Here is a 15,325-nt window from a genome sequence, read left to right as displayed (position 1 = left end):
GTTTTGTTCTGGATTGAGAGATCCTTTCAGATTGCCACGAGAAGAGTTTTGCGTTATAAAATAGAACTAACATAATCTGTGCAATTATTATGGAGATAAAACATTCCTAGAACTTCTCTCTTTCTGTTTTTTCAGCAACCGCAACCACACGATTAGGAAAAGAGTGATTCAGTTCATTTTCTTCAAAAAAAGAAACAAATCTTCCGAACACAAAGAAAAATGGAGCAGCAGAGTTATGTGTGGCCGAAAGAATTAGACGGTTTCGTTGAATTTTCCAGCAAGGCGCCGCCAAATTCGAGCGCATTTCCGTCCGCTCAAAGAAATGCTTCAAGCCGGACGTATGAGGTAAAAACAAGAACATTTCGCTTCTCCAGGGACAACATAACAATGACATGCGGTCTGCTTGCATTCCACGAATCCACCACTATACAGCTGAGCTACGGGATATGCGGCAATCGGTAGTTTTTCACTCCGACCGTGGGAACACTTGTTTCTGCATTGACATCCGTTTATAATAGATTTACTGTTGTTGCGGGAAACGAAACGATGCACTGGAGATGAACTACAGCCTGGGTTAGCTATCCGGATCCTCACGAACACTAGAAAAGTGCGTGTGAAACGAAGGACGAACATCCTCCCACAGCATTTCCCAGGATTTCTACGGATTCCTACAGCTACTGGTCCCACTGGAAGAATTAGAAGCTGATAAAACAACTGCTAGAAGTTGATGAGCCGTACGAATGATTCCTACGCATGTGAGCGAGTTCACAGCAGTACATTCCACAATTTGAATGAGCATGTTCATGTGAAATGCACATGCATGTGGAAATACTGAGTTCGCTAAGAATTTCTTGCTTGTGGTTTGTTGTAGTTTTAGTATTTTATTTGTTCTACTAGCGTATTTCAAGAAATTTCCACTAGGAACTATTTATAGAACACATTTTACGTGGACTATTCGTTGGGCGCCGCAAACTCGTGTCTTTCATTTATTTCTATTTTAAATTTATTAGGGAGTGTATTTTGAAGGGGTGATGCAGTGATTTATGCTTTCGTTCTACACATTGCGCCTCTTTCGAATCCACAGTAATTGGAAAAAAATAATTTTACCGTGATATTCTGAGAGCTTCGAGTGCAGAAAAATATACTTTCTGCAAGGATTTCGCTATGGGCTGGTTGTGAGTAGGGCATCGTCAGGAGATGATGTAAAGTTGATCTCTTCGCCCGGCGGCCAAAACCACCTCAGTATTCATTCGTCGCGTTGAAGTCGAACAACACAACAAAAATCAAATCAGGACGGAGACGAGCAGCAGGATGCTCACTTCCCTTGTTTTGCTGAGCACGCGCGCATGAGTTAAGTAAGCTCGTGGGCACCACCGACATAAACTTTAACACTTTCCCCTCAACACCAATGATCAGAGAGGAGGCGATAGTGTCAGGAACTTCCGCTCTTCGAAAAATGGACAAAATCAGCTACCAACTCTACTCTATCAAAAATCTTCAGAGTCTAAACTTTGATAGAGGAGGGCAAGAGGCAGAAGAGAAAACGGAAAAGATCTGGGCTTATTCATGTAGCTAGAGCGGTGTTTTCCTTAGGAAGAAAATGTGAATTTCAGGAGAAAAAAGATTTTTCTCATACTAGTTCGATTCAGCTCAAAAAGGAGGAATTGTGTACATTCCTGGCCTCGCCAGAAGTTGTAACTATGTTAGGTGATGTAAAGGAAAATATCGTTGCTGAAGAAAATCTTTCTGAAAAAAAATATTTCTAACAAAAAACAAGGAAACATTTTTAGAAACCATAGAATGACAAATACTTCTCCACAGAATCACAAGAAAAGAAAACTACTTCGACTTTAATTAAATCGACATTGGTACTCACAAACTTTCTCACATGATTTAATTCCGTATACGAAACAGTTTTTCCGGAAGAATCGCATACAACTTGGGGTAGCATGGGAAAAATCAAAATTCAGCGCTACGATTTGCGTTCCGGGACCAGGAACTCTGTCACGATAATTTCACGTTCCGAATGATCGAGGACCGGGAACTCTGTCACGATATGGTCATTTCAAAAAGTCCCATCTTTTACAAAAGGAAAATTTTATTGAATGAAATACTTAAACTAAGTAGGCTGTAATTCGCGTGGTTTTAGAAAGAAATGATTTTTTGGATTGGATTGGCATTCAATAGAAACCAATTTCTGAAGACCTTCGACTGATGAACGAACTATAATCGCGTTACAAATTTCGAGAGAAAAAAAATCTGTCAAGATCGCATATGATCAAAACACTTGAATGGTAAGATCGGATTGCGCAGAAGTCTGAGGAAAGTTCATGGCCACCCCTACCCATGACATCACAATATTGTAGTACCACTAGTAAAAAGCACGAGAGAATGAAGATTACGATCTAAGTACGCAGCAAATCCCATGGTCACAAATTAGACGGACTGGTTAGACCATCTGGGAGGACAAATCGGCCACCATGCGCCACGCCTCTCGTCTCCTTCGATGACAAATTCATCCGAATGGAAGCCTGAAAACATATGGTTCAACAAGCAAATATCTTCAAAAAAAGGTAATGGCAACATCGTGAGAACGAACAGCGACTTGAGCAAAAAACTTATCCTATAAGAGAATTTCATGGAAATGAATTTGTGGAGATCCTGGATAGGAACCAAAAATTCCCACTGTGCTGTGCATGTCTAGCGAAAAAAATCGGGGAGAAGAAATAATTCGAGAAAGAAAGGAGAAACGCGAAAACGAGGAGAAGAGAAAGAGGAGGAAGGGAGAATTTTCAGGAAAGAGAAGGCCATCTACATTTTGTTCACGAAATCTTTGAAATCTCAAGGGATGCAAGAAGTGCGCGCAAATTGGGTCAGGTATGCGCTTGCACAAAATAAAGACTAAGAAGAACAAATATGTTTTAAAAGTTGGAACAAAGGAAAAGAGCCGACATCAAAAACTTAAATATTGAAGAACCTGTAGACGTTGAACTTATTACTTACTTACTGACACTCGGACCAATTTTTTTTTTTGAAGAGAAGAGAGAAACCGTACGTTGATTATGAAAATAATAAAAAAAAATAATTCCAAAGTGTTTCCCAAATTCCTCTTAGAAATCTCATCAGTTTGCTTATATCCTCATGTGGTTAACGTTACATATTGGATGTGTTGCGGATTTTGTAGTTAATGTTAATTACCATCGGGTCCGTTATCATCATAGCTGTCTGAAAATAAAAAATGTATGAAAAATCACCCGAAATTACCTTCAAAACTATTAGAACCTTTATTCCGATCTGATTTGTCTTGTTAAGAGAGTCACAGGGGAAACATCAGTAAAGAAGAGTCCAGAAAAAAGGATGCATCCACAGCGGAGCCTCTAACCGTAAAGAAAACTCAGGCAGGAGGTTATCCAACTTTATATCCACCGTGCATTCTCTAGCGAATACGAAGTGGGGAGCAATAGAAAAATTCGAGGAATTTACAAACTTCTTACGCTTTCCCTTCGTGCTCGTTGAACCGTGAAGGTTCGCCCTCCAACTGCGTACGCAGGAGGCGAAAATAGAGTAAAGAAATAACTCGCTCATCACACTTAAACGGTGGAACTTATCGATCGATAGGATATCCTCTAAATTCATTTTCTTAGTTCCCATTTTTAGAGGAAATCAGATGGCATTTCGAATGGTGTTTAGAGTGAGTCAGTGAGCTCCATTTTAGAAGAAGTAGTGAAAAAGTCGAAGCTTAAGAGCTCTCCAAAGACGTGCACCCCCACTATTTGGGACAGGACTTCTAAAGTGCACTACACTACACTATACATATACCGCACTTTACTATGTCACTCCAAAATCCAATAATTCTCACAGATTGTTAATTACACTGGAAGAAACTCTTCCAAGATGTTTTTTCAGCTTCGAAAGAAGCCAAGCGTTCATAAATTTCCGACATGAACACGGTGCAAAGCATTTTGGGCGACCGAGACATAGAGGATCTTTGAAAAGCTGTGGCATTCTGAAAAGTATGAGCTGAAGGTAACAAGAAAGGGGAAAGAGCTCAGCAACCTCCTACGGATACTGTGATGTGAACGAACGTTTTTCACTCTTATCCGAAACGCGATCTCTGAGAAACGGGAATGATTCTTACGCTCTAATGGATCACAACCTTTTTTCTCGTCTCACCATACAACACATAGCCCGAAGAGTAAACAAAATACGATTCCGCAACGCTTGGTAAATAGTAAATGGCATAAAGAGGCTCTCGATGTGATAACGCAATTTTTTTCTTTTGCTCAGGAAACTGGAGAAATGTCAGCTAACAGAAGAGAGAAGAAAACAGAATAGTCCATGTGCAGTTAGCTTTTTATTTCTCACTGTCAGTAATTCCGGTAATTTCAGTTTTCGGTGACCAATCAAGTGCAATCTCATTGCCTGTGGATTTCTGATTATTAGGATAGATCCTTTGAGTAATTCCTACTACTTTCTCCACTTTTTTCTCCCATAGGTTTTTACTTGGGGGTGGGTGTGGTGTAGCGGTTAGAGGTTCCGCTTCCTGCACGATCGATCGGAGGTTCGAATCCGCCCTAGTGCTCACCAAGCCCTTCATCCCTCCGGGGTCGATAAACTGGTAACAGACTTGTCTGGGAGGATAAAAGCACTGACTTGACACATCGGCTAGCCACCGCAAGTCATTGTACAGGCCAGTTACGTGTTCGTAAACCTCAAACGAATTGAAATGAACGTGGAGGCGCATCCCAAGCGAATTGATTAACGCCAGAAACTTTATCCTTTATCCTTTATGCTTTTACTTCAACCTTGGCTGCACGCTTTATTGTTAGCTTCACTAGTAACAGGAAAATAGAGGAATAGAAGCAAAAACACACACTTTTATCTGGTCCAAGAAACAATGAAACGTTCTCACGGCACGGTCATAAGAAGCTTCCCTCAGGTACCAAATACACGTACCATATTCTCAAACAGACCAAAAGAAGAAGAGAAGGGAAAGAAAACTGTTTCGAAGTTCTTTTAATAGGAGGGGGATTTTTACGAAGGAGCTTTTGATGCAAAACTGGCTGTGCAACGATTCAAAGACAAGGAATAAATTACAAAATAGCAGAATATTTCATAAAGATAAAAATGAAACTTAAGCTTCGTCCGTTTCCGTCCCACTTCTTAATAAAGTAGAATAAAAATTAAAGGAGACTCTACGGCTCTCTTATGGCCTTCTGAAAATATCTTATTGATTGAACAAAAAAAAAACAAAGAAATTAGCAGAGAAAAAAACTTCAACTACTTCATCAAAGACATCAGACATCACCGTTGTAAGGCGTAAATGTGAGATTGGGTCCAATAGTGAGGAAAGTCAAAGAGAAGTCCTCCTGGATTTGCAATAAAAAGGGGGAGGCAATTAATGTGAACCCAAGTGTCGCTAATCAAGAGGCAAACACTACAAATTGTAGTTTTAAGGGAAAGAACTTCTAGGAATCTCGTGTTGTTTCCACCATTTTTGTTAATAATTAATGCAATCAGACTAATTGGAGTGAAGATAAAGAGCAAAAAGTTTGTCGTCGCTATTTTTGCCTCGGATTTTAATCCCTCACACAATACGAAGACAGAGAAAAGGCGCACAAAAAGTAGATGATTCGGGAGCATAAGAGGTCGCTGCAGGCGAAACAAAGCCGATCCGTCTGTGATCTGAAAATATCACCCAAGCTCGCTTTGTTGGTGACGAATGACTTGTTTCCAGCTGCGCTACGCATATATCCATTGCATAAATTAACACCACAAGCCAAGCGATGTCGGGCCATTAAGAAATCCTCGGCGAGCGCGCCGCCGAGCTTAAGGGCCATGTCCAAACGCACAGCGCTATTGTTCAAACGGAAGGAGGATAAAGGGACGAACGAGGAGGACGCTACTGGCGAATTCCGACGATTTCCGCTAGTTTCCGAATGATTTTTCATTCCTTTGACGGGTACCTTTCGTAGTTCCAGGAGTAGCAGAGAAAATAATAAAATATAAAATAAAAGAAAATAAAATAAAAATGAACAATAAACAAACAATAGACAATAAACCTACAACGTCGTGGCTTGTCCTCAAAGTTGAATGTGAACATGAATTTCCTGACTGGAAAACAGAACTAGAACAAGAACTGAAGCGAATGCATATTATCCGTTAGAAAAAAGATCTTAAATTTTTACAAGTGATAAAATTAAGTCGTCAAGCAGTTTCCACTTGGTTCATAAACCCTCAACAAAAAAAGTGACAAGTTTCTCTCGTTCTTTTCAGAAAGGCAAACGAACGTAAATATTATAAAATGGACAATGAATCCGACAAACTCAGTGCTTTTTTTGCTTTATTTTGAGAAAAATCAAAAATATGGTTTCCCTGTGGATAGTTTAATGCTTACAGTTTGAAACAACAGATTGAAATAACTAAGAAGAATGAAGATGCAGCAATCATGCGATACAAGCGGAAATCGTCTCAGGAGTTCTCTGAACAGTTCACTGGACGTGCAGTCCTTACGGTGTACTAAAAATAGGAAATTTTCTGATTTCTCATAATACGAATCTGGGAAGATCAATTCGAAAATGAGCAACAAATATTTTTTAGCTATGCAAATAGATCTTCCATTCTTTTTGCAGGTAGACCTATTTTCACAAGTCGTTTCCAAAAGAAGACAGCAACAACGAAAATTTCCGGAAAACTCGTCGTTTCTGCGTTTGGATGTGTTTTTTCAAGTATGGTAAACAACATGTTTTGACTCCGAAAAAAAATATGCATAGAGCTAGAAATTTCAATGAATAGAAAAGTTTGGTTCGATGGGAAACCGGATCCTTCTCGATAAAACAAAACTTCTGCACGCATAATACGCTTCTTGAAAGGGAAAAAAAAACTACTTTAGGGAACTTATCTCCCTTTGAGGCGATCTGACACTCTTTTGAAGTTAAATAAGGATAAAGAGAGTACTGTTCTACATTTTATTCAGAAAATCCTCAGGTTTAGTGCAGTTAGTGTTGCTTGGCAGAAGTAGAGAAGGCTTTACGTATACTCCCATAACAGCCTACAAGTCCATGCAAATAGTTCTTTCCTATCCTCCACAATTTAGGGTCGCAATATTGCAGCAAATTTGCATGAATTTTGCACTAATGCACTCCAGGCTTTTCAGTAGAAGATGAGTGTTGATGATAAAGAGATTTGCTTCCGCTTCATTGGCACTAAATAAACAAACTCTCCGGTTGTCAAGGCGAATTAAAATTTCATCCATCTAAAGTGCACAACCAAATATGGAAAATAAAAATTAGAGAAAAAGTGCTCATCCAGTAAACTCGAAGTTCTACTGTAATTCAAGGAATCCCCATAAAGTTTCAATTTTTTCATCTCGGGACATTTCGAAACATTTCGAGACAGGCAATCGAGAAAAAAGAGGATAAAGAAAAGAAGACGAGAAGGAAGCTTCAGAAGAGAGTTGTATACGACACAGTTCGGTACTTCGACAGAATTGCTAGTTTGGTTCGTGGGCGTCTCGTTTCAGCCAAATCACAGCTACGGTCCAGTCGAAACGTTTTGATTTATGGTGCAATATGGCGTAAGCGGTTACGTGCAAAAGGGCACCGTTTTCCAGCACCCCAGATAATTGCGAGCGTATCAGTGAAGCGTAACTAGAGGTGGGTCCCATCTCGATGCAGTACAGCTAAACAGGGTCCTGTCCCAATGTGTCTACTGTAGCCGAGAAGGTAATGGGATGCAACGCTAAGGTAGTAAGTGAGTTTTCGCCACAAATTTGGCGTCTAACTACAGTTGGAAAGCTGATTTATCAGCAGAAAAAATCACTGAGGAGTGCGTATCACGAAATAGACGCACGGAAACCCAGGAAAAGCTCCGAATTCGAGTTGTAGAATATGGAACCGAGCGTGTCTCCGCTCATCTTCCCCTCTCATCTTCCCCTAAACCGATATGGAAGACGGCGTTCGTTCCTACGAAATCAGTTGCACCGCGCCACGCTTGTGCACGCGCCGCATCCACGTGCAAACGCTCAACAATCAATGAGGTCTCCTCAGAAGCCTATTCAAGTAAAGCCAGTGAACCCAACAAAGAGTAACCACCACAAGGATCAGCGGAGACACGCTCGTTCCCGTAATCTACGATCCGAACTCTACGTTCCCCTGGGGTTTCCGCAGAACGCCAATTCCGGGCTGGGTGGATACGCTCAACCCTTTCCACTACAGTCCACTTAGGCACATGGAACACCAGCAACTCCAGCACCTTTTCGCTACAAATGCCATTTTAATCCCAAGTCACTTATTTTATAAAACAGAAAACACAGTTGCTGCAATGTTATTTATTTAACACCATTACTCGGTAATTTTAATTTATGAAATAGTAACAAAATAAGTTGTTTACATTTTAAAATTTCTCATAGTATGATATATTTGGAAGCAGTCGCTCATATCCATTCATGGTTTCTCAGAACAAATTTCACAAAACTCGCTACTCTCGCGTCGTTCTCCTTTTATTGTCTGTTTGAAGATAGATACATTCTCTTTTCTTTCCTCTCCGTAATATGCGAAGGAAAAAAGAAGGCCAAACAGCGTGTCTCCGCTATGGCGACAGTAGATCTAAAGTTTAATAATTTTTTTAAAATAATTTTATTATTATTAATTTAAAATTAATTTAAATTTGAATGTCGGCGGCGTTACCGCGAAAACGGGTGCAAAGGGTCAAATGCCGTGCACCCGTTGTGACCAGAACTGAAAATAGTGAGGTTTCATTGAAACAAATAACGAAGAAATTGGTTAATTCTTCACCTTTAACCATCAATTCCCCTAAATATGAATCAAGTGATCACCGTATATGATGAGTGTAGAAGTTCTCAGACCAAAAAATTTAGGTCTATAGAATAATTACGTATACGTACGGAATAACTACGTACTATGGAATAACTACATTTACGTATAGGCAGCTATTTGTTAAATTGCATCAAAACTCATTGAAATGTACTATGGCTAATTACCGTTGTAGTGGACATGCTCTGGAGGACATTTGTGAAAGCAGCCGAGAAATGAAATCGAATGAGTCACTCGGCTTCAACAAGCCAGCCAATTTTCGAAATCGGGTTTCGAAATGAAATAGATATTTGGAAAACAGGATATAATGCTAAAAAAACGTTATTACTTCCACTTTCCCGCTAACGATGAAACATCATGTGGAGGAAAAAATTGCTTTGCATCCCAAACAGCACGCCATCAAAGCATTCTCTGATAAGTGGACGTGCTTGCGAAATACAACTGAAGCGCGTACCATCACTCCCGATGATCGCAAAGGTGCGCGGTATGAAATACTCTTCACCGTTATGGTTTTATGGTTATATCGTGGCATAACTACCTGTATCGTCCAAGAGCGCGACAGACGACGCTCGTTTGGACGCTTCTCTCTCTGCATTGTATAATAGAAGCTCCACTGAACCACTATCTTGATCTAGTCAGACAGCGTATCGATACTTCCAAGTCTCTGTCACCCACTCAATAAAACAAACCTGACACAAAGTTCACTTTTAAAAGTTAATAATAGGGGAATCAATGGATGTAGAGGACATGCTGTCTTGAGGTCAAGTATAGTCGGGTCAAAACAATATGGAGATCGATGCTGTCCTGTAAACGGCTTCCCTGAAGCTATGCGATAGCCATGGAATAGAGGTGGGATCGCAGCTATGGGTGCTGGTCCCCTCTCGATCCTAACCGCTGCGCTCCACAGCAGCGCTTCGAGAGCAGCCCCATACACAACTGCACCGAACTACAGGTCGTTTTGTCCAGACTATACTCTTAACATTGAGGTTAAAACTACTTGACTTCCTGCGCAATCGCGTAGGAAGTTATGTTCATAGCGACGTGGTGAATTACTGCAGTACACTCAGTGGCTACCTGTAAGCCCAAAGAAAGGGTGAGCGAGGGTCCTGCCCCGCCATTTCAAGCGCACCCGCCTAAGCAATTGCACCACAAGCCAAGACGCTTTGATCCGACTATCCGACTATATGTATCCGTCACACCTGGACTACATATTCGTATGCAGTTGCGGGACAGTATTCATGCTTTGACGGTCAACCCAAAGCACCCACTCTCGACATCACCATGCTACCTACTCTACAAAAGAAAAGGAGGAATTCCGCTCCTTCGGTAAATATGATCTGCTGATCATGGTACTACATCCACTCAAGACTACTCTAAATGGCCACCGCACATGAACTCCACGTATATCGGATAGAATTGTATCGCAGAGGCATTTACAACATGAAAGAGGTGTTATTCGTGCCCAATCGCCGACACAATGGTACTGAGTATTTTCACCGTAAATAAGGTTTTTTGTTGAGGTTGTGGTAACACAGCACAAAAAGTGTGACAAGTACGGATGACTGCTGTTTCAAAAGGAAAAATCTGTTTTCTAAACTCATTTTACACTATTTATCTGTTAATTCGGACTTCGCGCGATCTCAAAAAGAAGATATAAAGATAAGAGGGACTTTTTCATAGTCATCTTTCGAAAATTCGATCTCAGCAAAAGGGAGTAATAGATTTTGCGCACTTAATTGATACCATAAGTTTTACAACCACGCAGTCGTAGTATTTAACGTATGTTGACGATGTTTACGACATTGGTCAAATGTCTTGGTTGTTCCAATGGAACAGAAACGTAGCAACTGAATTTCTGACTCTTGATCCCTACGAACAAAAACGACACAATGTTGCTCAGTCGGGATCACAGCGTACGATTGAACTGAATGGTGCTTTCAAAGAAAAACCAGCAGAAGAATGCACTTGGAACTTGCTGATAATTTGACTGGTAATTGAAGCAATTACTTTTTGAGGGTTTTCTGGCAAGTGAGAGCAAACCCAAAAAGATTCTTCCAACTTAAGGGCATCACACCACGAATCTGGAGTGGTACGGATTTCTTGTGGAGTATTCGTATGCGGCATCATAGATTAAAGAAAGGGGGCGGGGATGATTCCGTCCATTTCCTCCTAATTTCCGTAAAAAACGACCCGGAAGATACGGCTTCGAGCGTTCCGGCGCGCTATTTTCTACAACGAGTTCGATTGGGGCGCGCCAGCCTTGTGCATGCGCCGCATGATCCCTGGAGTGATCCCTTTAAACAAAAGCCCAACGCTTCTTCTATGCGAGCGAAAAAGATCGTGATGTTTCACGTCCACTGCTGGAGCTACAGCTGACATCATCGACAGTGAGAGTCAAAGGAAGTGCAACGGTATTAAAAAGTTCATGCATCCAAGAGACTAATCAACAGCGTTTGCAAACGTTTGCACACCCGTTTGCTGCAAAAAGACGTTGTTTTCAACCAGTGGTCCATTTCATGTGGAAGGCAAACAAAATGTCGAAGAGGACTATGTACATTTCCCTCTATTTCTTCCTTCTCTCCGAAACAACTGCTCCAACTTGGCAGGACAAGATCCAAAGGAGTGCAACAACTGACAACTGAATTAGAAAAAGTGTGTTGGTGTGCTTAAACGTAAAGTCGCTCATACTGAAGATTTTTCGAAGAAACAGCTTATTGTTTGCCATTTATTTTTATTATACCGCAGTGGTAAGAGATCATCACTGCGAACGCGCGATCAGTAGTTCGGAACCGCTCATAGCCAAAAAGTTTCTGTAACTTGTAACTCATTTTATGCGTATGCCAAAAGTTTTGATCAGAACCCTTCTTAATTTTCTTCCAAGAAGCAGGGAAGAAAAAGTGGTGGGTTCTGTTGCAGGCAGAATCTCCTCCCACTGTGCGATCCTCTACTTCGCTCAGCCCTAGGCCGACCGAGCCTACAATGGAATTCCAATCCAGCGCAATTCTACGGGACGACAAAGCTCGTACAAGATTTATTTAGGACGATAAAAACACTGACTTTATGGTAATTGCCCCACCAAAGTCACTGTACGGATCGCGTCCGAGAGGGATTCGTCATCGCCCAGCACCTTATCATGCATAACTTGGTGTCATTCACAAGGTTCTTTATTTCTTTTCATTTATAATACAGTATCTTGGTCAGCTTTGCTCCGATCAGAAAGCAGGCAGCTTGCTGAATAAACAGATCAGGTGTAGCAATTCAACACAACTCGCTCAGTCGTTGAATCTCAAATGAGAGAAAAGTTCTTACAGTATAGAAAACTAATGGCATGTTTCCGGAACGAATTTATTCCTGCATCTTAGAAAGTTAGTCTACTGGATGTCGTATTTTTGACGCATAGGTTTGACTGCGACTAATCAATTGCCTTTTCACTAATTAGCCGATCTTTCTACTGCTGAGTCCTCATTCACAGTGAAAAAAATCGGTATGCAACTAAAAATGAATTGACCATGTAAGCATTTGGTTCCTGATAATATGATCCGCGTTTGTCTCCGGAAGCCACTTGGTTAGGTGATCAAGCGGTTATGAGCTGCATTACGAAGACGTCGACCACATCTCGTTGAATGTAATAAAATCTAACGTCCCGCGGAACCAAAAAGCTCAGCTCGCAACCGAAAAATTTGCAGAATACAGATTCGTCGTTCACAATGTTCGATATTAATGTTACCCAGGATGGAGGCGAAATCTGGAATCGTGTAATCCTGTACTAGGTAGGTGCAGAAATCGAAATGAAGTTCTAAGGGGTGTGAAATCTTCGACTGCAAGTGAGGGAAAAACCGCAAATTCACCGCATAAATAAAAAGAATTTGAGCAGTAAACACAGGTTCCGCGGCTTTTTGTTGTTTGTTTGTTAAGCATGGGAGGATCAGATGAACAGTCATTTGGACATGCACTGGCGATACCTGAGTGTTTTCTAAAAACGGAGGATTACAGCATATAGTTCATATTATTTCTTCATATATTTCTATATTTGTCACCTCAAAAATTTACAAACCACGTAGCCCAACTTGTCAACTATTCATGGAGAAGTATCTTCTGCAGAAGACTCGCGAGCCTTTTGGTGACGGTGGGAGCATGACATGGAAAAGTGAGCATGGAAGTCAGAAATTCCACTGCATTCGTGCAGTTTTTCAAAAAAAAAATTGAGTAAACGTAAAAAGGAGGCGAAACGCACCGATTCACACTTTCTTCGTTTTCGAGCAACTACGATTAAATGAAAAAAAAATTGGGATTGCATTGCAAACTGTAAAATCCAGGCGTGTTCAACCGGAAGTTGGGAATTCGCCTTCGTAAGAAACAAGACAGAAAGAAGAGAGGGTGTATGCGAGCAGAGAGAGGGGGACAGCAGAAACGTTACATTCACTCGGTTGAACACATCTGGGGCCAACTATATACATAAGATCACACGGTTGTAATGTAAATAAGATGGTCCCTCGACTTCCGATCTCGAAGTCAGAGCTACAGCTGTGTGCTCAGAGTTATGGTTGGATAGAAGAATTTTTAATTAAGTGAATGGCAACAAAGATAGAATTTCTCGTCGTGCTATCTCGGAAACAAACGACAAAAAAACATAACAAATTGCTCCGAACCTGCGCACGGACCTGCAACAGCAACAATAAGTCTACCCTCGCATCTCTTTTGTTCATTGCACGCGACGAGATGAACATCGTTAAATGTGGAGCGATGCGGCGTTTCCTCCCGGAAGAAGCGAAATGACGGCTGGACGTCGGCCACCAAGTGTCCGTCCATAATTCAAGCGGTCATAAACAACGAAGCCGAGCAGTAACTGGGATGAGCTTGTAGTGGTTTGTAGTAATGGCAGTTGTCGGAGGCGATTTCAGCGAACAACAACTTCGTGAAGGGAATGCCAGGCACTTAGCAGTTGGAGAAAACCGCGCTGGTATAGCCGAAGAAATGGAAATCCTTAGAATGAAGAAAATAAAAAAGGTCCAACCTGTTACTAAACGAGTTCTGGGTGTATGGATAGGAGCGCTGGTTATGTAGAGCACAATCATAGAATGTAAGTATGTGGCACTGCAAAAAACTGAAGCTGCGGTATCAATTTACGTCGGCAGCCGAAGTGTTTGCGTTTTCTCTACTACATTGTCATTCCTTATTATTATTATTGAGATTCGTACTACTGGAAAAGCTAGCTGTTCACTGATGTCTGATGATGCACTTTGGTGCGACCATGGGCAGCAAGAGGCGAACCCGACAAAGTCCTAAAATTCAATGCACACAAGAGGTCAGGGAAGTACTTGGACTCAAATCACAGGGACTGCTGAGCAACATCTGAAGCGGTCAACTGTGGGCTCGAAATCTTGGGATTGACCTTAGAAAAGAGCTCGTAATCCTAGAATGTTCTTCTCAACCTTACATTTCCAGGAGTTATAAGACAGTAGGCGAGCGCCAAGTGGTGCCAAGGACAAGCCGTTGCAGAGAGAAATGCAGAGAATGTTTTGAAGAAACACTACGAAGAGCGGGAGTATTGAGATACTGCAAGAAGTGTATGCGGTGTCGTAAAGCGGAATCGTGGTGCCAGCGCGATGATGTCCAGCCGCTGCCGCCCACTCCAAAATGCTCGAATAGAGGACGATTTTACGAGCACCAGCAGAAAACAACTTCCATAGTTGAATTTTGGCGTCCATTCCAGTGTTAGCCGCTGGTTTTAGTTGGAAGCTCTAGTCGTTTCCATAAAAATAGATTTTTGCTTGTAAACACATAGTTTTTAAAATGAAACCTTTTTGAATTGAACATAAAAGCGACATAAAAGGGGTGAAGCACGCTTAGAAAACATTGAGGAGATTTCTAATAAAGATTAGTGGACCACGTACATAAGCATGCATATATACTATATACTATATACTATATATAATATATTATATATTATATATTATATTATATATATATATATATATATATATACCAAGACTAAAAGGAACCTTTGAGTTTTTCAAAAAAAAGGAAAATGTTAAACTGGAATGAAGTCGATTCACTCCTAAAAATTACACCGGGAAATATCCAACTTACAGTCGTTATTAATTCTTTAAAGAACAAAAGAGCGGAGGATATGGAGAGTGATTTTTGCAAAAACTCCAAGACTTTGTAAGACCTTCAAAAAGGGAATGACGAGTTATTAAATGAATTCAATGAGAACCAGAAAGATTTACGAATGAATCTATGTGAAGGACAGTGAGACTATTATTTTTTTTTAAAAATGAAACATTAAAATGTTTCCAGGAACGGAAAAAAAATCTGCTCGAAGTGTTACAATTTATAGCGACAAACAAGGATTTCATGAACGCCACGGGGGATGAATGTGATTTTTTCGAGGTGTTTCTAAATGAGCCCACAAAACGTTCTTTAAACGGAAGCAGCAAAAACATCAAAAAGTTTGTTCAGACAATCACAGAACCCATAAGAACGTGGAC

Source organism: Necator americanus (genome assembly GCF_031761385.1).
Source record: "Necator americanus strain Aroian chromosome Unknown Necator_2022.05.29.01.07, whole genome shotgun sequence".
NCBI classification, from domain to species: Eukaryota; Metazoa; Nematoda; class Chromadorea; order Rhabditida; family Ancylostomatidae; genus Necator; species Necator americanus.
The sequence above is the reverse complement of the archived record's forward strand: the minus strand, read 5'-3'. Positions refer to the sequence as shown.